This window comes from Stenella coeruleoalba (genome assembly GCF_951394435.1).
Source record: "Stenella coeruleoalba genome assembly, contig: scaffold_181, whole genome shotgun sequence".
Lineage (NCBI taxonomy): Eukaryota > Metazoa > Chordata > Mammalia > Artiodactyla > Delphinidae > Stenella > Stenella coeruleoalba.
In genome coordinates, this window is record NW_027646448.1 from 170,390 (window position 1) to 194,114 (window position 23,725).

Sequence of the window (23,725 nt, forward strand, 5' to 3'; positions counted from 1 at the left end):
ACTACCCAGGTTTAAGGTATTCTTCCTTCAGCTAAAACATGCATGTGGAACCTAGAGTATGATCAACCATGTGATCGGGAGACGTGTTCAAATATGTCTCAGTTTTCGTAGCCTGGTACTCGGGTGCAACATTCCAGACGCTTTACTAACACTCTCCCGACTTGGAGAGTCAGTCCCTTTAACCTCCTGTTTGGCCCAGTTTGCAATTTCTGCGGAAGATGAACAGGAATAGGGAGAACCAATGAGAGACTAGCTGGAGGTGTCTGGACGGGCAAATTTAACTCTCATTTCCCACCAGGAAGAGGAATTAACCAAAGGCTCAGCGTGCCGTGTCGGAACCAGATTAGGGCCTGAAGCCATCCTGCGGTGTTGCGGCCAGCTCACAAGAAAGCGAGTTGAAGAAAGGAGCTCAGGGGCACTGTAATTCACAAACCTGCAGAGTTATAAATGACAGCTATCGTCCAAAAATATACTGAAGTAAGGCTGCCAAGAGGACTTGAACGCGGGGCAGAATTGCAGGAAACCGATTTCAGGAGGTAGACTGGAATTGCATTGAAAGCATAGGAAAAGAGGCAGAACGTCCACAATGATGCACTTGGCCAAAAAGGGCGTATGCGTTTTTTCCTGAATATATTCAGGAAAAAACGCATACGCCCTTTTTGGCCAACCAAGCAAGCTTGCAAAGAAAATCTGCACTACAATGAAGTCTCACTTCCCCCCGGTCAAAAGGGCCATCTGAAAAAAGTGTAAAATCCAGAAAGGCAGGACAGGCCTTGGAGAACTGGGAGCCTTGTTATGCTGATGGGCGGGATGTAAATTGCCAACAGACACTCGGGAGAAGTGTATGGTGTTTCCTGAAACATCTAAAAAACAAAGCAACAGAGCCTAGGGCACTTCCACTTATGGTCCTATAGCTTAGGGAAATTAAAATCAAAAAGACACAGCCACCCCAAAGTTTGGGACGCCTCTGTTTACAAGAACATCGTTTACCGTACAAGTTCAATATCACAGAAAGTGAAAAATGGATAAAGAACTTGTGGTACTTACGTACAATGCAGTATCACTCAGCAATGAAATCTATGTCATCAGGCCCGTAGCAGCATAATGAGTGGATTCAGGTACGATGATTCTAACTGAAAGAAGTCACACAGAAAAAGAAACATCATAAGATATCACTAATACAGGAAATGTAAACTTGGCTACACAGGAACTGAATTACAGAACAGAACAGGGTCTCAAATTTAGAAAACCAACTTATGCTTGCTTAAGGAGAAAGGTGAGTTGGGGTGCTGCATAAAACCAGAGATTGAAATGAGCACAGATAAAGTTCCTTAAGCCAAATATGGAATAGACAAGAGCTACTCCTTGCTCAACGAAATGGACTCAACACCGCATATTAAACGCCTAAGAATGTACCTGATTAGTAAGTATCTTAAAACCTATGGATTGTTATGTCTCCGAAAGAGAATCAAGCGTGTGTACAGGGGCATAAACGCAGCAGTGATAGGATTGGAGAGGTTCGGTGAGCAAATGAAAACCCTTTGAAGTCATATTGCATGGTACCCATTCCACGGGTTTCAACTACCCAGGATTTAGGTATTCTTCCTTCAGCTAAAACATGCATGTGGAACCTAGAGTATGATCAACCATGTGATCGGGAGACGTGTTCAAATATGTCTCAGTTTTCGTACCCTGGTACTCGGGTGCAACATTCCAGACGCTTTACTAACACTCTCCTGACTTGGAGAGTCAGGGCCTTTAACCTCCTGTTTGGCCCAGTTTGCAATTTCTGCGGAAGATGAACAGGAATAGGGAGAACCAATGAGAGACTAGCTGGAGGTGTCTGGACGGGCAAATTTAACTCTCATTTCCCACCAGGAAGAGGAAATAACCAAAGGCTCAGCGTGCCGTGCCGGAACCAGATTAGGGCCTGAAGCCATCCTGCAGTGTTGCGGCCAGCTCACAAGAAAGCGAGTTGAAGAAAGGAGCTCAGGGGCACTGTAATTCACAAACCTGCAGAGTTATAAATGACAGCTATCGTCCAAAAATATACTGAAGTAAGGCTGCCAAGAGGACTTGAAAGCGGGGCAGAATTGCAGGAAACCGATTTCAGGAGGTAGACTGGAATTGCATTGAAAGCATAGGAAAAGAGGCAGAACGTCCACAATGATGCACTTGGCCAAAAAGGGCGTATGCGTTTTTTCCTGAATATATTCAGGAAAAAACGCATACGCCCTTTTTGGCCAACCAAGCAAGCTTGCAAAGGAAATCTGCACTACAATGAAGTCTCACTTCCCCCCGGTCAAAAGGGCCATCTGAAAAAAGTGTAAAATCCAGAAAGGCAGGACAGGCCATGGAGAACTGGGAGCCTTGTTATGCTGATGGGTGGGATGTAAATTGCCAACAGATACTCGGGAGAAGTGTATGGTGTTTCCTGAAACATCTAAAAAACAAAGCAACAGAGCCTAGGGCACTTCCACTTATGGTCCTATAGCTTAGGGAAATTAAAATCAAAAAGACACAGCCACCCCAAAGTTTGGGACGCCTCCGTTTACAAGAACCTCGTTTACAGTACAAGTTCAACATCGCAGAAAGTGAAAAATGGATAAAGAAGTTGTGGTATTTACTTACAAAGCAATATCACTCAGCAATGAAATCTATGTCATCAGGCCCATAGCAGCACAATGAGTGGATTCAGGTATGATGATTCTAACTGAAATAAGTCACACAGAAAAAGAAACATCATAAGATATCAGTAATACACGGAATGTAAACTTGGCTACACAGGAACTGAATTACAGAACAGAACAGGGTCTCAAATTTAGAAAACCAACTTATGCTTGCTTAAGGGGAAAGGTGAGTTGGGGTGCTGCATAAAACCAGAGATTGAAATGAGCACAGATAAAGTTCCTTAAGCCAAATATGGAATAGACAAGTGCTACTCCTTGCTCAACTAAATGGACTCAACACCCCATATTAAAAGCCTAAGAATGTACCTGACTAGTAAGTATCTTAAAACCTATGGATTGCTATGTCTCCAAAAGAGAATCAAGCGTGTGTACAGGGGCATAAACGCAGCAGTGATAGGATTGGAGAGGTTCGGTGAGCAAATGAAGACCCTTTGAAGTCATATTGCATGGTACCCATTCCACGGGTCTCAACTCTCCAGGTTTAAGGTATTCTTCCTTCAGCTAAAACATGCATGTGGAACCCAGAGTATGATCAACCGTGTGAACGGGAGACGTGTTAAATATGTCTCAGTATTCCTCCCCTGGTATTCGGGTGCAACATTCCAGACGCTTTACTAACACTCTCCCGACTTGGAAAGTCAGTCCCTTTAACCTCCTGTTTGGCCCAGTTTGCAATTTCTGCGGAAGATGAACAGGAATAGCGAGAACCAATGAGAGACTAGCTGGAGGTGTCTGGACGGGCATATTTAACTCTCATTTCCCACCAGGAAGAGGAAATAACCAAAGGCTCAGCGTGTCGTGCCGGAACCAGATTAGGGCCTGAAGCCATCCTGCGGTGTTGCGGCCAGGTCAAAAGAAAGCGAGTTGAAGAAAGGAGCTCAGGGGCACTGTAATTCACAAACCTGCAGAGTTATAAATGACAGCTATCGTCCAAAAATAGACTGAAGTAAGGCTGCCAAGAGGACTTGAAAGCGGGGCAGAATTGCAGGAAACCGATTTCAGGAGGTAGCCTGGAATTGCATTGTAAGCATAGGAAAAGAGGCAGAACGTCCAGAATGATGCACTTGGCCAAAAAGGGCGTATGCGTTTTTTCCTGAATATATTCAGGAAAAAACGCATACGCCATTTTTGGCCAACCAAGCAAGCTTGCAGAGGAAATCTGCACTACAATGAAGTCTCACTTCCCCCCGGTCAAAAGGGCCATCTGAAAAAAGTGTAAAATCCAGAAAGGCAGGACAGGCCATGGAGAACTGGGAGCCTTGTTATGCTGATGGGCGGGATGGAAATTCCCAAGAGACACTCGGGAGAAGTGTATGGTGTTTCCTGAAACATCTAAAAAACAAAGCAACAGAGCCTAGGGCACTTCCACTTATGGTCCTATAGCTTAGGGAAATTAAAATCAAAAAGACACAGCCACCCCAAAGTTTGGGACGCCTCTGTTTACAAGAACCTCGTTTACCGTACAAGTTCAACATCACAGAAAGTGAAAAATTGATAAAGAAGTTGTGGTATTTACTTACAAAGCAATATCACTCAGCAATGAAATCTATGTCATCAGGCCCTTAGCAGCACAATGAGTGGATTCAGGTACGATGATTCTAACTGAAATAAGTCACACAGAAAAAGAAACATCATAAGATATCAGTAATACACGGAATGTAAACTTGGCTACACAGGAACTGAATTCCAAAACAGAACAGGGTCTCAAATTGAGAAAACAAACTTATGCTTGCTTAAGGGGAAAGGTGAGTTGGGGTGCTGCATAAAACCAGAGATTGAAATGAGCACAGATAAAGTTCCTTAAGCCAAATATGGAATAGACAAGAGCTACTCCTTGCTCAACGAAATGGACTCAACACCGCATATTAAACGCCTAAGAATGTACCTGACTAGTAAGTATCTTAAAACCTATGGATTGCTATGTTTCCGAAAGAAAATCAAGCATGTGTACAGGGGCATAAATGCAGCAGTGATAGGACTGGAGAGGTTCGGTGAGCAAATGAAGACCCTTTGAAGTCATATTGCATGGTACCCATTCCACGGGTCTCAACTACCCAGGTTTAAGGTATTCTTCCTTCACATAAAACATGCATGTGGAACCCAGAGTATGATCAACCATGTGATCGGGAGACGTGTTCAAATATGTCTCAGTTTTCGTACCCTGGTACTCGGGTGCAACATTCCAGACGCTTTACTAACACTCTCCCCACTTGGAGAGTCAGTCCCTTTAACCTCCTGTTTGGCCCAGTTTGCAATTTCTGCGGAAGATGAACAGGAATAGGGAGAACCAATGAGAGACTAGCTGGAGGTGTCTGGACGGGCAAATTTAACTCTCATTTCCCACCAGGAAGAGGAATTAACCAAAGGCTCAGCGTGCCGTGCCGGAACCAGATTAGGGCCTGAAGCCATCCTGCGGTGTTGCGGCCAGCTCACAAGAAAGCGAGTTGAAGAAAGGAGCTCAGGGGCACTGTAATTCACAAACCTGCAGAGTTATAAATGACAGCTATCGTCCAAAAATATACTGAAGTAAGGCTGCCAAGAGGACTTGAACGCGGGGCAGAATTGCAGGAAACCGATTTCAGGAGGTAGACTGGAATTGCATTGAAAGCATAGGAAAAGAGGCAGAACGTCCACAATGATGCACTTGGCCAAAAAGGGCGTATGCGTTTTTTCCTGAATATATTCAGGAAAAAACGCATACGCCCTTTTTGGCCAACCAAGCAAGCTTGCAAAGGAAATCTGCACTACAATGAAGTCTCACTTCCCCCCGTTCAAAAGGGCCATCTGAAAAAAGTGTAAAATCCAGAAAGGCAGGACAGGCCTTGGAGAACTGGGAGCCTTGTTATGCTGATGGGCGGGATGTAAATTGCCAACAGACACTCGGGAGAAGTGTATGGTGTTTCCTGAAACATCTAAAAAACAAAGCAACAGAGCCTAGGGCACTTCCACTTATGGTCCTATAGCTTAGGGAAATTAAAATCAAAAAGACACAGCCACCCCAAAGTTTGGGACGCCTCTGTTTACAAGAACATCGTTTACCGTACAAGTTCAATATCACAGAAAGTGAAAAATGGATAAAGAACTTGTGGTACTTACGTACAATGCAGTATCACTCAGCAATGAAATCTATGTCATCAGGCCCGTAGCAGCATAATGAGTGGATTCAGGTACGATGATTCTAACTGAAAGAAGTCACACAGAAAAAGAAACATCATAAGATATCACTAATACAGGAAATGTAAACTTGGCTACACAGGAACTGAATTACAGAACAGAACAGGGTCTCAAATTTAGAAAACCAACTTATGCTTGCTTAAGGAGAAAGGTGAGTTGGGGTGTTGCATAAAACCAGAGATTGAAATGAGCACAGATAAAGTTCCTTAAGCCAAATATGGAATAGACAAGAGCTACTCCTTGCTCAACGAAATGGACTCGACACCGCATATTAAACGCCTAAGAATGTACCTGATTTGTAAGTATCTTAAAACCTATGGATTGCTATGTCTCCGAAAGAGAATCAAGCGTGTGTACAGGGGCATAAACGCAGCAGTGATAGGATTGGAGAGGTTCGGTGAGCAAATGAAGACCCTTTGAAGTCATATTGCATGGTACCCATTCCACGGGTTTCAACTACCCAGGATTTAGGTATTCTTCCTTCAGCTGAATGCATGTGGAACCTAGAGTATGATCAACCATGTGATCGGGAGACGTGTTCAAATATGTCTCAGTTTTCCTCCCCTGGTACTCGGGTGCAACATTCCAGACGCTTTACTAACACTCTCCTGACTTGGAGAGTCAGTGCCTTTAACCTCCTGTTTGGCCCAGTTTGCAATTTCTGCGGAAGATGAACAGGAATAGGGAGAACCAATGAGAGACTAGCTGGAGGTGTCTGGACGGGCAAATTTAACTCTCATTTCCCACCAGGAAGAGGAATTAACCAAAGGCTCAGTGTGCCGTGCCGGAACCAGATTAGGGCCTGAAGGCATCCTGCGGTGTTGCGGCCAGCTCAAAAGAAAGCGAGTTGAAGAAAGGAGCTCAGGGGCACTGTAATTCACAAACCTGCAGAGTTATAAATGACAGCTATCGTCCAAAAATAGACTGAAGTAAGGCTGCCAAGAGGACTTGAAAGCGGGGCAGAATTGCAGGAAACCGATTTCAGGAGGTAGACTGGAATTGCATTGAAAGCATAGGAAAAGAGGCAGAACGTCCACAATGATGCACTTGGCCAAAAAGGGCGTATGCGCTTTTTCCTGAATATGTTCAGGAAAAAACGCATACGCCATTTTTGGCCAAGCAAGCAAGCTTGCAAAGGAAATCTGCACTACAATGAAGTCTCACTTCCCCCCGGTCAAAAGGGCCATCTGAAAAAAGTGTAAAATCCAGAAAGGCAGGACAGGCCATGGAGAACTGGGAGCCTTGTTATGCTGATGGGCGGGATGTAAATTGCCAACAGACACTCGGGAGAAGTGTATGGTGTTTCCTGAAACATCTAAAAAACAAAGCAACAGAGCCTAGGGCACTTCCACTTATGGTCCTATAGCTTAGGGAAATTAAAATCAAAAAGACACAGCCACCCCAAAATTTGGGACGCCTCTGTTTACAAGAACCTCGTTTACAGTACAAGTTCAACATCGCAGAAAGTGAAAAATGGATAAAGAACTTGTGGTATTTACTTACAAGGCAATATCACTCAGCAATGAAATCTATGTCATCAGGCCCTTAGCAGCACAATGAGTGGATTCAGGTATGATGATTCTAACTGAAATAAGTCACACAGAAAAAGAAACATCATAAGATATCAGTAATACACGGAATGTAAACTTGGCTACACAGGAACTGAATTACAGAACAGAACAGGGTCTCAAATTTAGAAAACCAACTTATGCTTGCTTAAGGGGAAAGGTGAGTTGGGGTGCTGCATAAAACCAGAGATTGAAATGAGCACAGATAAAGTTCCTTAAGCCAAATATGGAATAGACAAGAGCTACTCCTTGCTCAACGAAATGGACTCAACACCGCATATTAAACGCCTAAGAATGTACCTGACTAGTAAGTATCTAAAAAACTTATGGATTGCTATGTCTCCGAACGAGAATCAAGCATGTGTACAGGGGCATGAACGCAGCAGTGATAGGATTGGAGAGGTTCGGTGAGCAAATGAAGATCCTTTGAAGTCATATTGCATGGTACCCATTCCACGGGTTTCAACTACCCAGGTTTAAGGTATTCTTCCTTCAGCTAAAACATGCATGTGGAACCTAGAGTATGATCAACCATGTGATCGGGAGACGTGTTCAAATATGTCTCAGTTTTCGTACCCTGGTACTCGGGTGCAACATTCCAGACGCTTTACTAACACTCTCCCGACTTGGAGAGTCAGTCCCTTTAACCTCCTGTTTGGCCCAGTTTGCAATATCTGCGGAAGATGAACAGGAATAGCGAGAACCAATGAGAGACTAGCTGGAGGTGTCTGGACGGGCCTATTTAACTCTCATTTCCCACCAGGAAGAGGAATTAACCAAAGGCTCAGCGTGCCGTGCCGGAACCAGATTAGGGCCTGAAGCCATCCTGTGGTGTTGCGGCCAGCTCACAAGAAAGCGAGTTGAAGAAAGGAGCTCAGGGGCACTGTAATTCACAAACCTGCAGAGTTATAAATGACAGCTATCGTCCAAAAATAGACTGATGTAAGGCTGCCAAGAGGACTTGAAAGCGGGGCAGAATTGCAGGAAACCGATTTCAGGAGGTAGACTGGAATTGCATTTCAAGCATAGGAAAAGAGGCAGAACGTCCACAATGATGCACTTGGCCAAAAAGGGCGTATGCGTTTTTTCCTGAATATATTCAGGAAAAAACGCATACGCCCTTTTTGGCCAACCAAGCAAGCTTGCAAAGGAAATCTGCACTACAATGAAGTCTCACTTCCCCCCGGTCAAAAGGGCCATCTGAAAAAAGTGTAAAATCCAGAAAGGCAGGACAGGCCATGGAGAACTGGGAGCCTTGTTATGCTGATGGGCGGGATGTAAATTGTCAACAGACACTCGGGACAAGTGTATGGTGTTTCCTGAAACATCTAAAAAACAAAGCAACAGAGCCTAGGGCACTTCCACTTATGGTCCTATAGCTTAGGGAAATTAAAATCAAAAAGACACAGCCACCCCAAAGTTTGGGATGCCTCTGTTTACAAGAACCTCGTTTACCGTACAAGTTCAATATCACAGAAAGTGAAAAATGGATAAAGAACTTGTGGTACTTACGTACAATGCAGTATCACTCAGCAATGAAATCTATGTCATCAGGCCCGTAGCAGCATAATGAGTGCATTCAGATACGTTGATTCTAACTGAAATAAGTCACACAGAAAAAGAAACATCATAAGATATCAGTAATACACGGAATGTAAACTTGGCTACACAGGAACTGAATTACAGAACAGAACAGGGTCTCAAATTTAGAAAACCAACTTATGCTTGCTTAAGGGGAAAGGTGAGTTGGGGTGCTGCATAAAACCAGAGATTGAAATGAGCACAGATAAAGTTCCTTAAGCCAAATATGGAATAGACAAGAGCTACTCCTTGTTCAACGAAATGGACTCAACACCGCATATTAAACGCCTAAGAATGTAACTGACTAGTAAGTATCTTAAAACCTATGGATTGCTATGTCTCCGAAAGAGAATCAAGCATGTGTACAGGGGCATAAACGCAGCAGTGATAGGATTGGAGAGTTTCAGTGAGCAAATGAAGACCCTTTGAAGTCATATTGCATGGTACCCATTCCACGGGTTTCAACTACCCAGGTTTAAGTTATTCTTGCTTCAGCTAAAACATGCATGTGGAACCTAGAGTATGATCAACCATGTGATCGGGAGACGTGTTCAAATACGTCTCAGTTTTCGTACCCTGGTACTCGGGTGCAACATTCCATACGCTTTACTAACACTCTCCCGACTTGGAGAGTCAGTCCCTTTAACCTCCTGTTTGGCCCAGTTTGCAATTTCTGCGGAAGATGAACAGGAATAGGGAGAACCAATGAGAGACTAGCTGGAGGTGTCTGGACGGGCAAATTTAACTCTCATTTCCCACCAGGAAGAGGAAATAACCAAAGGCTCAGCGTGCCGTGCCGGAACCAGATTAGGGCCTGAAGCCATCCCGAGGTGTTGCGGCCAGCTTACAAGAAAGCGAGTTGAAGAAAGGAGCTCAGGGGCACTGTAATTCACAAACCTGCAGAGTTATAAATGACAGCTATCGTCCAAAAATAGACTGAAGTAAGGCTGCCAAGAGGACTTGAAAGCGGGGCAGAATTGCAGGAAACCGATTTCAGGAGGTAGACTGGAATTGCATTTCAAGCATAGGAAAAGAGGCAGAACGTCCACAATGATGCACTTGGCCAAAAAGGGTGTATGCGTTTTTTCCTGAATATATTCAGGAAAAAACGCATACGCCCTTTTTGGCCAACCAAGCAAGCTTGCAAAGGAAATCTGCACTACAATGAAGTCTCACTTCCCCCCGGTCAAAAGGGCCATCTGAAAAAAGTGTAAAATCCAGAAAGGCGGGACAGGCCATGGAGAACTGGGAGCCTTGTTATGCTGATGGGCGGGATGTAAATTGTCAACAGACACTCGGGAGAAGTGTATGGTGTTTCCTGAAACATCTAAAAAACAAAGCAACAGAGCCTAGGGCACTTCCACTTATGGTCCTATAGCTTAGGGAAATTAAAATCAAAAAGACACAGCCACCCCAAAGTTTGGAATGGCTCTGTTTACAAGAACCTCGTTTACAGTACAAGTTCAACATCGCAGAAAGTGAAAAATGGATAAAGAAGTTGTGGTATTTACTTACAAAGCAATATCACTCAGCAATGAAATCTATGTCATCAGGCCCGTAGCAGCACAATGAGTGGATTCAGGTATGATGATTCTAACTGAAATAAGTCACACAGAAAAAGAAACATCATAAGATATCAGTAATACACGGAATGTAAACTTGGCTACACAGGAACTGAATTACAGAACAGAACAGGGTCTCAAATTTAGAAAACAAACTTATGCTTGCTTAAGGGGAAAGGTGAGTTGGGGTGCTGCATAAAACCAGAGATTGAAATGAGCACAGATAAAGTTCCTTAAGCCAAATATGGAATAGACAAGAGCTACTCCTTGCTCAACGAAATGGACTCAACACCGCATATTAAACGCCTAAGAATGTACCTGACTAGTAAGTATCTTAAAACCTATGGATTGCTATGTTTCCGAAAGAAAATCAAGCATGTGTACAGGGGCATAAATGCAGCAGTGATAGGACTGGAGAGGTTCGGTGAGCAAATGAAGACCCTATGAAGTCATATTGCATGGTACCCATTCCACGGGTCTCAACTACCCAGGTTTAAGGTATTCTTCCTTCACATAAAACATGCATGTGGAACCCAGAGTATGATCAACCATGTGATCGGGAGACGTGTTCAAATATGTCTCAGTTTTCGTACCCTGGTACTCGGGGACAACATTCCAGACGCTTTACTAACACTCTCCCGACTTGGAGAGTCAGTCCCTTTAACCTCCTGTTTGGCCCAGTTTGCAATTTCTGCGGAAGATGAACAGGAATAGGGAGAACCAATGAGAGACTAGCTGGAGGTGTCTGGACGGGCAAATTTAACTCTCATTTCCCACCGGGAAGAGGAAATAACCAAAGGCTCAGCGTGCCGTGCCGGAACCAGATTAGGGCCTGAAGGCATCCCGAGGTGTTGCGGCCAGCTCAAAAGAAAGCGAGTTGAAGAAAGGAGCTCAGGGGCACTGTAATTCACAAACCTGCAGAGTTATAAATGACAGCTATCGTCCAAAAATAGACTGAAGTAAGGCTGCCAAGAGGACTTGAAAGCGGGGCAGAATTGCAGGAAACCGATTTCAGGAGGTAGACTGGAATTGCATTGAAAGCATAGGAAAAGAGGCAGAACGTCCACAATGATGCACTTGGCCAAAAAGGGCGTATGCGCTTTTTCCTGAATATGTTCAGGAAAAAACGCATACGCCATTTTTGGCCAAGCAAGCAAGCTTGCAAAGGAAATCTGCACTACAATGAAGTCTCACTTCCCCCCGGTCAAAAGGGCCATCTGAAAAAAGTGTAAAATCCAGAAAGGCAGGACAGGCCATGGAGAACTGGGAGCCTTGTTATGCTGATGGACGGGATGTAAATTGCCAACAGACACTCGGGAGAAGTGTATGGTGTTTCCTGAAACATCTAAAAAACAAAGCAACAGAGCCTAGGGCACTTCCACTTATGGTCCTATAGCTTAGGGAAATTAAAATCAAAAAGACACAGCCACCCCAAAATTTGGGACGCCTCTGTTTACAAGAACCTCGTTTACAGTACAAGTTCAACATCGCAGAAAGTGAAAAATGGATAAAGAAGTTGTGGTATTTACTTACAAGGCAATATCACTCAGCAATGAAATCTATGTCATCAGGCCCTTAGCAGCACAATGAGTGGATTCAGGTATGATGATTCTAACTGAAATAAGTCACACAGAAAAAGAAACATCATAAGATATCAGTAATACACGGAATGTAAACTTGGCTACACAGGAACTGAATTACAGAACAGAACAGGGTCTCAAATTTAGAAAACCAACTTATGCTTGCTTAAGGGGAAAGGTGAGTTGGGGTGCTGCATAAAACCAGAGATTGAAATGAGCACAGATAAAGTTCCTTAAGCCAAATATGGAATAGACAAGAGCTACTCCTTGCTCAACGAAATGGAATCAACACCACATATTAAACGCCTAAGAATGTACCTGACTAGTAAGTATCTAAAAAACTTATGGATTGCTATGTCTCCGAACGAGAATCAAGCATGTGTACAGGGGCATAAACGCAGCAGTGATAGGATTGGAGAGGTTCGGTGAGCAAATGAAGATCCTTTGAAGTCATATTGCATGGTACCCATTCCACGGGTTTCAACTACCCAGGTTTAAGGTATTCTTCCTTCAGCTAAAACATGCATGTGGAACCTAGAGTATGATCAACCATGTGATCGGGAGACGTGTTCAAATACGTCTCAGTTTTCGTACCCTGGTACTCGGGTGCAACATTCCAGACGCTTTACTAACACTCTCCCGACTTGGAGAGTCAGTCCCTTTAACCTCCTGTTTGGCCCAGAGTGCAATATCTGCGGAAGATGAACAGGAATAGCGAGAACCAATGAGAGACTAGCTGGAGGTGTCTGGACGGGCCTATTTAACTCTCATTTCCCACCAGGAAGAGGAATTAACCAAAGGCTCAGCGTGCCGTGCCGGAACCAGATTAGGGCCTGAAGCCATCCTGCGGTGTTGCGGCCAGCTCACAAGAAAGCGAGTTGAAGAAAGGAGCTCAGGGGCACTGTAATTCACAAACCTGCAGAGTTATAAATGACAGCTATCGTCCAAAAATAGACTGAAGTAAGGCTGCCAAGAGGACTTGAAAGCGGGGCAGAATTGCAGGAAACCGATTTCAGGAGGTAGACTGGAATTGCATTTCAAGCATAGGAAAAGAGGCAGAACGTCCACAATGATGCACTTGGCCAAAAAGGGCGTATGCGTTTTTTCCTGAATATATTCAGGAAAAAACGCATACGCCCTTTTTGGCCAACCAAGCAAGCTTGCAAAGGAAATCTGCACTACAATGAAGTCTCACTTCCCCCCGGTCAAAAGGGCCATCTGAAAAAAGTGTAAAATCCAGAAAGGCAGGACAGGCCATGGAGAACTGGGAGCCTTGTTATGCTGATGGGCGGGATGTAAATTGCCAACAGACACTCGGGAGAAGTGTATGGTGTTTCCTGAAACATCTAAAAAACAAAGCAACAGAGCCTAGGGCACTTCCACTTATGGTCTTATAGCTTAGGGAAATTAAAATCAAAAAGACACAGCCACCCCAAAGTTTGGGATGCCTCTGTTTACAAGAACCTCGTTTACCGTACAAGTTCAATATCACAGAAAGTGAAAAATGGATAAAGAACTTGTGGTACTTACGTACAATGCAGTATCACTCAGCAATGAAATCTATGTCATCAGGCCCGTAGCAGCATAATGAGTGCATTCAGATACGTTGATTCTAACTGAAAGAAGTCACACAGAAAAAGAAACATCATAAGATATCAGTAATACACGGAATGTAAACTTGGCTACACAGGAACTGAATTACTGAACAGAACAGGGTCTAAAATTTAGAAAACCAACTTATGCTTGCTTAAGGAGAAAGGTGAGTTGGGGTGCTGCATAAAACCAGAGATTGAAATGAGCACAGATAAAGTACCTTAAGCCAAATATGGAATAGACAAGAGCTACTCCTTGCTCAACGAAATGGACTCAACACCGCATATTAAACGCCTAAGAATGTACCTGACTAGAAAGTATCTTAAAACCTATGGATTGCTATGTCTCCGAAAGAGAATCAAGCATGTGTACAGGGGCATAAACGAAGCAGTGATAGGATTGGAGAGTTTCAGTGAGCAAATGAAGACCCTTTGAAGTCATATTGCATGGTACCCATTCCACGGGTTTCAACTACCCAGGATTAAGGTATTCTTCCTTCAGCTAAAACATGCTTGTGGAACCTAGAGTATGATCAACCATGTGATCTGGAGACGTGTTCAAATACGTCTCAGTTTTCGTACACTGGTACTCGGGTGCAACATTCCAGACGCTTTAGTAACACTCTCCCGACTTGGAGAGTCAGTTCCTTTAACCTCCTGTTTGGCCCAGTTTGCAATTTCTGCGGAAGATGAACAGGAATAGGGAGAACCAATGAGAGACTAGCTGGAGGTGTCTGGACGGGCAAATTTAACTCTCATTTCCCACCGGGAAGAGGAAATAAACAAAGGCTCAGCGTGCCGTGCCGGAACCAGATTAGGGCCTGAAGCCATCCTTCGGTGTTGCGGCCAGCTCAAAAGAAAGCGAGTTTAAGAAAGGAGCTCAGGGGCACTGTAATTCACAAACCTGCAGAGTTATAAATGACAGCTATCGTCCAAAAATATACTGAAGTAAGGCTGCCAAGAGGACTTGAAAGCGGGGCAGAATTGCAGGAAACCGATTTCAGGAGGTAGACTGGAATTGCATTGAAAGCATAGGAAAAGAGGCAGAACGTCCACAATGATGCACTTGGCCAAAAAGGGCGTATGCGTTTTTTCCTGAATATATTCAGGAAAAAACGCAAACGCCCTTTTTGGCCAAGCAAGCAAGCTTGCAAAGGAAATCTGCACTACAATGAAGTCTCACTTCCCCCCGGTCAAAAGGGCCATCTGAAAAAAGTGTAAAATCCAGAAAGGCAGGACAGGCCATGGAGAACTGGGAGCCTTGTTATGCTGATGGGTGGGATGTAAATTGCCAACAGATACTCGGGAGAAGTGTATGGTGTTTCCTGAAACATCTAAAAAACAAAGCAACAGAGCCTAGGGCACTTCCACTTATGGTCCTATAGTTTAGGGAAATTAAAATAAAAAAGACACAGCCACCCCAAAATTTGGGACGCCTCCGTTTACAAGAACCTCGTTTACAGTACAAGTTCAACATCGCAGAAAGTGAAAAATGGATAAAGAAGTTGTGGTATTTACTTACAAAGCAATATCACTCAGCAATGAAATCTATGTCATCAGGCCCTTAGCAGCACAATGAGTGGATTCAGGTATGATGATTCTAACTGAAGTAAGTCACACAGAAAAAGAAACATCATAAGATATCAGTAATACACGGAATGTAAACTTGGCTACACAGGAACTGAATTACAGAACAGAACAGGGTCTCAAATTTAGAAAACCAACTTATGCTTGCTTAAGGGGAAAGGTGAGTTGGGGTGCTGCATAAAACCAGAGATTGAAATGAGCACAGATAAAGTTCCTTAAGCCAAATATGGAATAGACAAGTGCTATTCCTTGCTCAACGAAATGGACTCAACACCCCATATTAAACGCCTAAGAATGTACCTGACTAGTAAGTATCTTAAAACCTATGGATTGCTATGTCTCCAAAAGAGAATCAAGCGTGTGTACAGGGGCATAAACACAGCAGTGATAGGATTGGAGAGGTTCGGTGAGCAAATGAAGACCCTTTGAAGTCATATTGCATGGTACCCATTCCACGGGTCTCAACTCTCCAGGTTTAAGGTATTCTTCCTTCAGCTAAAACATGCATGTGGAACCTAGAGTATGATCAACCATGTGATCGGGAGACGTGTTCAAATATGTCTCAGTTTTCGTACCCTGGTACTCGGGTGCAACATTCCAGACGCTTTACTAACACTCTCCCGACTTGGAGAGTCAGTCCCTTTAACCTCCTGTTTGGCCCAGTTTGCAATTTCTGGGGAAGATGAACAGGAATAGCGAGAACCAATGAGAGACTAGCTGGAGGTGTCTGGACGGGCAAATTTAACTCTCATTTCCCAGCAGGAAGAGGAATTAACCAAAGGCTCAGCGTGCCGTGCCGGAACCAGATTAGGGCCTGAAGCCATCCTGCGGTGTTGCGGCCATCTCACAAGAAAGCGAGTTGAAGAAAGAGGCTCAGGGGCACTGTAATTCACAAACCTGCAGAGTTATAAATGACAGCTATCGTCCAAAAATAGACTGAAGTAAGGCTGCCAAGAGGACTTGAAAGCGGGGCAGAATTGCAGGAAACCGATTTCAGGAGGTAGACTGGAATTGCATTGAAAGCATAGGAAAAGAGGCAGAACGTCCACAATGATGCACTTGGCCAAAAAGGTCGTATGCGTTTTTTCCTGAATATATTCAGGAAAAAACGCATATGCCCTATTTGGCCAAGCAAGCAAACTTGCAAAGGAAATCTGCACTACAATGAAGTCTCACTTCCCCCCGGTCAAAAGGGCCATCTGAAAAAAGTGTAAAATCCAGAAAGGCAGGACAGGCCATGGAGAACTGGGAGCCTTGTTATGCTGATGGGCGGGATGTAAATTGCCAACAGACACTCGGGAGAAGTGTATGGTGTTTCCTGAAACATCTAAAAAACAAAGCAACAGAGCCTAGGGCACTTCCACTTATGGTCCTATAGCTTAGGGAATTTAAAATAAAAATGGCACAGCTACCCCAAAGTTTGGGATGCCTCTGTTTACAAGAACCTCGTTTACCTTACAAGTTCAATATCACAGAAAGTGAAAAATGGATAAAGAACTTGTGGTACTTACGTACAATGCAGTATCACTCAGCAATGAAATCTATGTCATCAGGCCCGTAGCAGCATAATGAGTGGATTCAGGTACGATGATTCTAACTGAAATAAGTCACACAGAAAATGAAACATCATAAGATATCACTAATACACGGAATGTAAACTTGGCTACACAGGAACTGAATTCCAAAACAGAACAGGGTCTCAAATTTAGAAAACCAACTTATGCTTGCTTAAGGGGAAAGGTGAGTTGGGGTGCTGCATAAAACCAGAGATTGAAATGAGCACAGATAAAGTTCCTTAAGCCAAATATGGAATAGACAAGAGCTACTCCTTGCTCAACGAAATGGACTCAACACCCCATATTAAACGCCTAAGAATGTACCTGACTAGTAAGTATCTTAAAACCTATGGATTGCTATGTCTCCGAAAGATAATCAAACATGTGTACAGGGGCATAAACGCAGCAGTGATAGGACTGGAGAAGTTCGGTGAGCAAATGAAGACCCTTTGAAGTCATATTGCATGGTACCCATTCCACGGGTCTCAACTACCCAGGTTTAAGGTATTCTTCCTTCAGATAAAACACGCATGTGGAACCCAGAGTATGATCAACCATGTGATCGGGAGACGTGTTCAGATATGTCTCAGTTTTCGTACCCTGGTACTCAGGTGCAACATTCCAGACCCTTTACTAACACTCTCCCGACTTGGAGAGTCAGCCCCTTTAACCTCCTGTTTGGCCCAGTTTGCAATTTCTGCGGAAGATGAACAGGAATAGCGAGAACCAATGAGAGACTAGCTGGAGGTGTCTGGACGGGCATATTTAACTCTCATTTCCCAACAGGAAGAGGAAATAACCAAAGGCTCAGCGTGCCGTGCCGGAACCAGATTAGGGCCTGAAGCCATCCTGCGGTGTTGCGGCCAGCTCACAAGACAGAGAGTTGAAAAAAGGAGCTCAGGGGCACTGTAATTCACAAACCTGCAGAGTTATAAATGACAGCTATCGTCCAAAATTATACTGAAGTAAGGCTGCCAAGAGGACTTGAAAGCGGGGCAGAATTGCAGGAAACCGATTTCAGGAGGTAGACTGGAATTGCATTGAAAGCATAGGAAAAGAGGCAGAACGTCCACAATGATGCACTTGGCCAAAAAGGGCGTATGCGTTTTTTCCTGAATATATTCAGGAAAAAACGCATACGCCCTTTTTGGCCAACCAAGCAAGCTTGCAGAGGAAATCTGCACTACAATGAAGTCTCACTTCCCCCCGGTCAAAAGGGCCATCTGAAAAAAGTGTAAAATCCAGAAAGGCAGGACAGGCCATGGAGAACTGGGAGACTTGTTATGCTGATGGGTGGGATGTAAATTGCCAACAGACACTCGGGAGAAGTGTATGGTGTTTACTGAAACATCTAAAAAACAAAGCAACAGAGCCTAGAGCACTTCCAATTATGGTCCTATAGCTTAGGGAAATTAAAATCAAAAAGACACAGCCACCCCAATGTTTGGGACGCCTCTGTTTACAAGAACCTCATTTACCGTACAAGTTGAATGTCACAGAAAGAGAAAAATGGATAAAGAACTTGTGGTACTTACGTACAATGCAGTATCACTCAGCAATGAAATCTATGTCATCAGGCCCTTAGCAGCATAATGAGTGGATTCAGGTATGATGATTCTAACTGAAATAAGTCACACAGAAAAAGAAACATCATAAGATATCACTAATACACGGAATGTAAACTTGGTTACACAGGAACTGAATTCCAAAACAGAACAGGGTCTCAAATTTAGAAAACCAACTTATGCTTGCTTAAGGGGAAAGGTGATTTGGGGTGCTGCATAAAACCAGAGATTGAAATGAGCACAGATAAAGTTCCTTAAGCCAAATATGGAATAGACAAGAGCTACTCCTTGCTCAACGAAATGGACTCAACACCCCATATTAAACGCCTAAGAATGTACCTGACTAGTAAGTATCTTAAAACCTATGGATTGCTATGTCTCCAAAAGAGAATCAAGCGTGTGTACAGGGGTATAAACGCAGCAGTGGTAGGATTGGAGAGGTTCGGTGAGCAAATGAAGACCCTTTGAAGTCATATTGCATGGTACCCATTCCACGGGTTTCAACTCTCCAGGTTTAAGGTATTCTTCCTTCAGCTAAAACATGCATGTGGAACCCAGAGTATGATCAACCATGTGATCGGGAGACGTGTTCAAATATGTCTCAGTTTTCCTCCCCTGGTACTCGGGTGCAACATTCCAGACGCTTTACTAACACTCTCCCCACTTGGAGAGTCAGTCCCTTTAACCTGCTGTTTGGCCCAGTTTGCAATTTCTGCGGAAGATGAACAGGAATAGCGAGAACCAATGAGAGACTAGCTGGAGGTGTGTGGACGGGCAAATTTAACTCTCATTCCCACCAGGAAGAGGAATTAACCAAAGGCTCAGCATGCCGTGCTGGAACCAGATTAGGGCCTGAAGCCATCCTGCGGTGTTGCGGCGAGGTCACAAGAAAGCGAGTTGAAGAAAGGAGCTCAGGGGCACTGTAATTCACAATCCTGCAGAGATATAAATGACAGCTATCGTCCAAATATATACTGAAGTAAGGCTGCCAAGAGGACTTGAAAACGGGGCGAATTGCAGGAAACCGATTTCAGGAGGTAGACTGGAATTGCATTGAAAGCATAGGAAAAGAGGCAGAACGTCCACAATGATGCACTTGGCCAAAAAGGGCGTATGCGTTTTTTCCTGAATATATTCAGGAAAAAACGCATACGCCCTTTTTGGCCAACCAAGCAAGCTTGCAAAGGAAATCTGCACTACAATGAAGTCTCACTTCCCCCCGGTCAAAAAGGCTATCTGAAAAAAGTGTAAAATCCAGAAAGGCAGGACAGGCCATGGAGAACTGGGAGCCTTGTTATGCTGATGGGCAGGATGTAAATTGCCAACAGACACTGGGGAGAAGCGTATAGTGTTTCCTGAAACAACTAAAAAAAAAACCAACAGAGACTAGGGCACTTCCACTTATGGTCCTATAGCCTAGGGAAATTAAAATCAAAAAGACACAGCCACCCCAAAGTTTGGAACGGCTCTGTTTACAAGAACCTCTTTTACCGTACAAGTTCAACATCGCAGAAAGTGAAAAATGGATAAAGAACTTGTGGTACTGACGTACAATGCAGTATCACTCAGCAATGAAATCTATGTCATCAGGCCCGTAGCAGCATAATGAGTGGATTCAGGTATGATGATTCTAACTGAAATAAGTCACACAGAAAAAGAAACATCATAAGATATCACTAATACACGGAATGTAAACTTGGCTACACAGGAACTGAATTCCAAAACAGAACAGGGTCTCAAATTTAGAAAACCAACTTATGCTTGCTTAAGGGGAAAGGTGAGTTGGGGTGCTGCATAAAACCAGAGATTGAAATGAGCACAGATAAAGTTCCTTAAGCCAAATATGGAATAGACAAGAGCTACTCCTTGCTCAACGAAATGGACTCAACACCCCATATTAAACGCCTAAGAATGTACCTGACTAGTAAGTATCTTAAAACCTATGGATTGCTATGTCTCCGAAAGATAATCAAACATGTGTACAGGGGCATAAACGCAGCAGTGATAGGACTGGAGAAGTTCGGTGAGCAAATGAAGACCCTTTGAAGTCATATTGCATGGTACCCATTCCACGGGTCTCAACTACCCAGGTTTAAGGTATTCTTCCTTCAGATAAAACACGCATGTGGAACCCAGAGTATGATCAACCATGTGATCGGGAGACGTGTTCAGATATGTCTCAGTTTTCGTACCCTGGTACTCGGGTGCAACATTCCAGACCCTTTACTAACACTCTCCCGACTTGGAGAGTCAGCCCCTTTAACCTCCTGTTTGGCCCAGTTTGCAATTTCTGCGGAAGATGAACAGGAATAGGGAGAACCAATGAGAGACTAGCTGGAGGTGTCTGGACGGGCATATTTAACTCTCATTTCCCAACAGGAAGAGGAAATAACCAAAGGCTCAGCGTGCCGTGCCGGAACCAGATTAGGGCCTGAAGCCATCCTGCGGTGTTGCGGCCAGCTCACAAGACAGAGAGTTGAAAAAAGGAGCTCAGGGGCACTGTAATTCACAAAACTGCAGAGTTATAAATGACAGCTATCGTCCAAAATTATACTGAAGTAAGGCTGCCAAGAGGACTTGAAAGCGGGGCAGAATTGCAGGAAACCGATTTCAGGAGGTAGACTGGAATTGCATTGAAAGCATAGGAAAAGAGGCAGAACGTCCACAAGGATGCACTTGGCCAAAAAGGGCGTATGCGTTTTTTCCTGAATATATTCAGGAAAAAACGCATACGCCCTTTTTGGCCAACCAAGCAAGCTTGCAGAGGAAATCTGCACTACAATGAAGTCTCACTTCCCCCCGGTCAAAAGGGCCATCTGAAAAAAGTGTAAAATCCAGAAAGGCAGGACAGGCCATGGAGAACTGGGAGCCTTGTTATGCTGATGGGTGGGATGTAATTTGCCAACAGACACTCGGGAGAAGTGTATGGTGTTTACTGAAACATCTAAAAAACAAAGCAACAGAGCCTAGAGCACTTCCAATTATGGTCCTATAGCTTAGGGAAATTAAAATCAAAAAGACACAGCCACCCCAATGTTTGGGACGCCTCTGTTTACAAGAACCTCATTTACCGTACAAGTTGAATGTCACAGAAAGAGAAAAATGGATAAAGAACTTGTGGTACTTACGTACAATGCAGTATCACTCAGCAATGAAATCTATGTCATCAGGCCCTTAGCAGCATAATGAGTGGATTCAGGTACAATGATTCTAACTGAAATAAGTCACACAGAAAAAGAAACATCATAAGATATCACTAATACACGGAATGTAAACTTGGTTACACAGGAACTGAATTCCAAAACAGAACAGGGTCTCAAATTTAGAAAACCAACTTATGCTTGCTTAAGGGGAAAGGTGAGTTGGGGTGCTGCATAAAACCAGAGATTGAAATGAGCACAGATAAAGTTCCTTAAGCCAAATATGGAATAGACAAGAGCTACTCCTTGCTCAACGAAATGGACTCAACACCCCATATTAAACGCCTAAGAATGTACCTGACTAGTAAGTATCTTAAAACCTATGGATTGCTATGTCTCCAAAAGAGAATCAAGCGTGTGTACAGGGGTATAAACGCAGCAGTGATAGGATTGGAGAGGTTCGGTGAGCAAATGAAGACCCTTTGAAGTCATATTGCATGGTACCCATTCCACGGGTTTCAACTCTCCAGGTTTAAGGTATTCTTCCTTCAGCTAAAACATGCATGTGGAACCCAGAGTATGATCAACCATGTGATCAGGAGACGTGTTCAAATATGTCTCAGTTTTCCTCCCCTGGTACTCGGGTGCAACATTCCAGACGCTTTACTAACACTCTCCCCACTTGGAGAGTCAGTCCCTTTAACCTGCTGTTTGGCCCAGTTTGCAATTTCTGCGGAAGATGAACAAGAATAGCGAGAACCAATGAGAGACTAGCTGGAGGTGTGTGGACGGGCAAATTTAACTCTCATTCCCACCAGGAAGAGGAATTAACCAAAGGCTCAGCATGCCGTGCTGGAACCAGATTAGGGCCTGAAGCCATCCTGCGGTGTTGCGGCGAGGTCACAAGAAAGCGAGTTGAAGAAAGGAGCTCAGGGGCACTGTAATTCACAATCCTGCAGAGATATAAATGACAGCTATCGTCTAAATATATACTGAAGTAAGGCTGCCAAGAGGACTTGAAAACGGGGCAGAATTGCAGGAAACCGATTTCAGGAGGTAGACTGGAATTGCATTGAAAGCATAGGAAAAGAGGCAGAACGTCCACAATGATGCACTTGGCCAAAAAGGGCGTATGCGTTATTTCCTGAATATATTCAGGAAAAAACGCATACGCCCTTTTTGGCCAACCAAGCAAGCTTGCAAAGGAAATCTGCACTACAATGAAGTCTCACCTCCCCCAGGTCAAAAGGGCCATCTGAAAAAAGTGTAAAATCCAGAAAGGCAGGACAGGCCATGGAGAACTGGGAGCTTTGTTATGCTGATGGGAGGGATGTAAATTGCCAACAGACATTTGGGAGAATTGTATGGTGTTTCCTGAAACATCTAAAAAACAAAGCAACAGAGCCTAGGGCACTTCCACTTATGGTCTTATAGCTTAGGGAAATTAAAATCAAAAAGACACAGCCACCCCAAAGTTTGGGATGCCTCTGTTTACAAGAACCTCGTTTACCGTACAAGTTCAATATCACAGAAAGTGAAAAATGGATAAAGAACTTGTGGTAATTACGTATAATGCAGTATCACTCAGCAATGAAATCTATGTCATCAGGCCCTTAGCAGCACAATGAGTGCATTCAGGTACGATGATTCTAACTGAAATAAGTCACACAGAAAAAGAAACATCATAAGATATCAGTAATACACGGAATGTAAACTTGGCTACACAGGAACTGAATTACAGAACAGAACAGGGTCTCAAATTTAGAAAACCAACTTATGCTTGCTTAAGGGGAAAGGTGAGTTGGGGTGCTGCATAAAACCAGAGATTGAAATGAGCACAGATAAAGTTCCTTAAGCCAAATATGGAATAGACAAGAGCTATTCCTTGCTCAACGAAATGGACTCAACACCCCATATTAAATGCCTAAGAATGTACCTGACTAGTAAGTATCTTAAAACCTATGGATTGCTATGTCTCCAAAAGAGAATCAAGCGTGTGTACAGGGGCATAAACGCAGCAGTGATAGGATTGGAGAGGTTCGGTGAGCAAATGAAGACCCTTTGAAGTCATATTGCATGGTACCCATTCCACGGGTCTCAACTCTCCAGGTTTAAGGTATTCTTCCTTCA

General features: G+C 43.8%; 1 long non-coding RNA gene across 1 annotated transcript in view; it reads right to left on the bottom strand.

Moving 5' to 3' along the window:
• Window positions 1-4,207: 4,207 nt before the first annotated feature.
• Window positions 4,208-23,725, bottom strand: part of LOC307181101 — a 407,048-nt gene continuing 387,530 nt past the window's right edge. Inside the window, exon 3 of the long non-coding RNA XR_013825904.1 lies at window positions 4,208-4,288. This is a non-coding gene — a long non-coding RNA (uncharacterized lncRNA). The remainder of the gene's footprint in view (window positions 4,289-23,725) is intronic.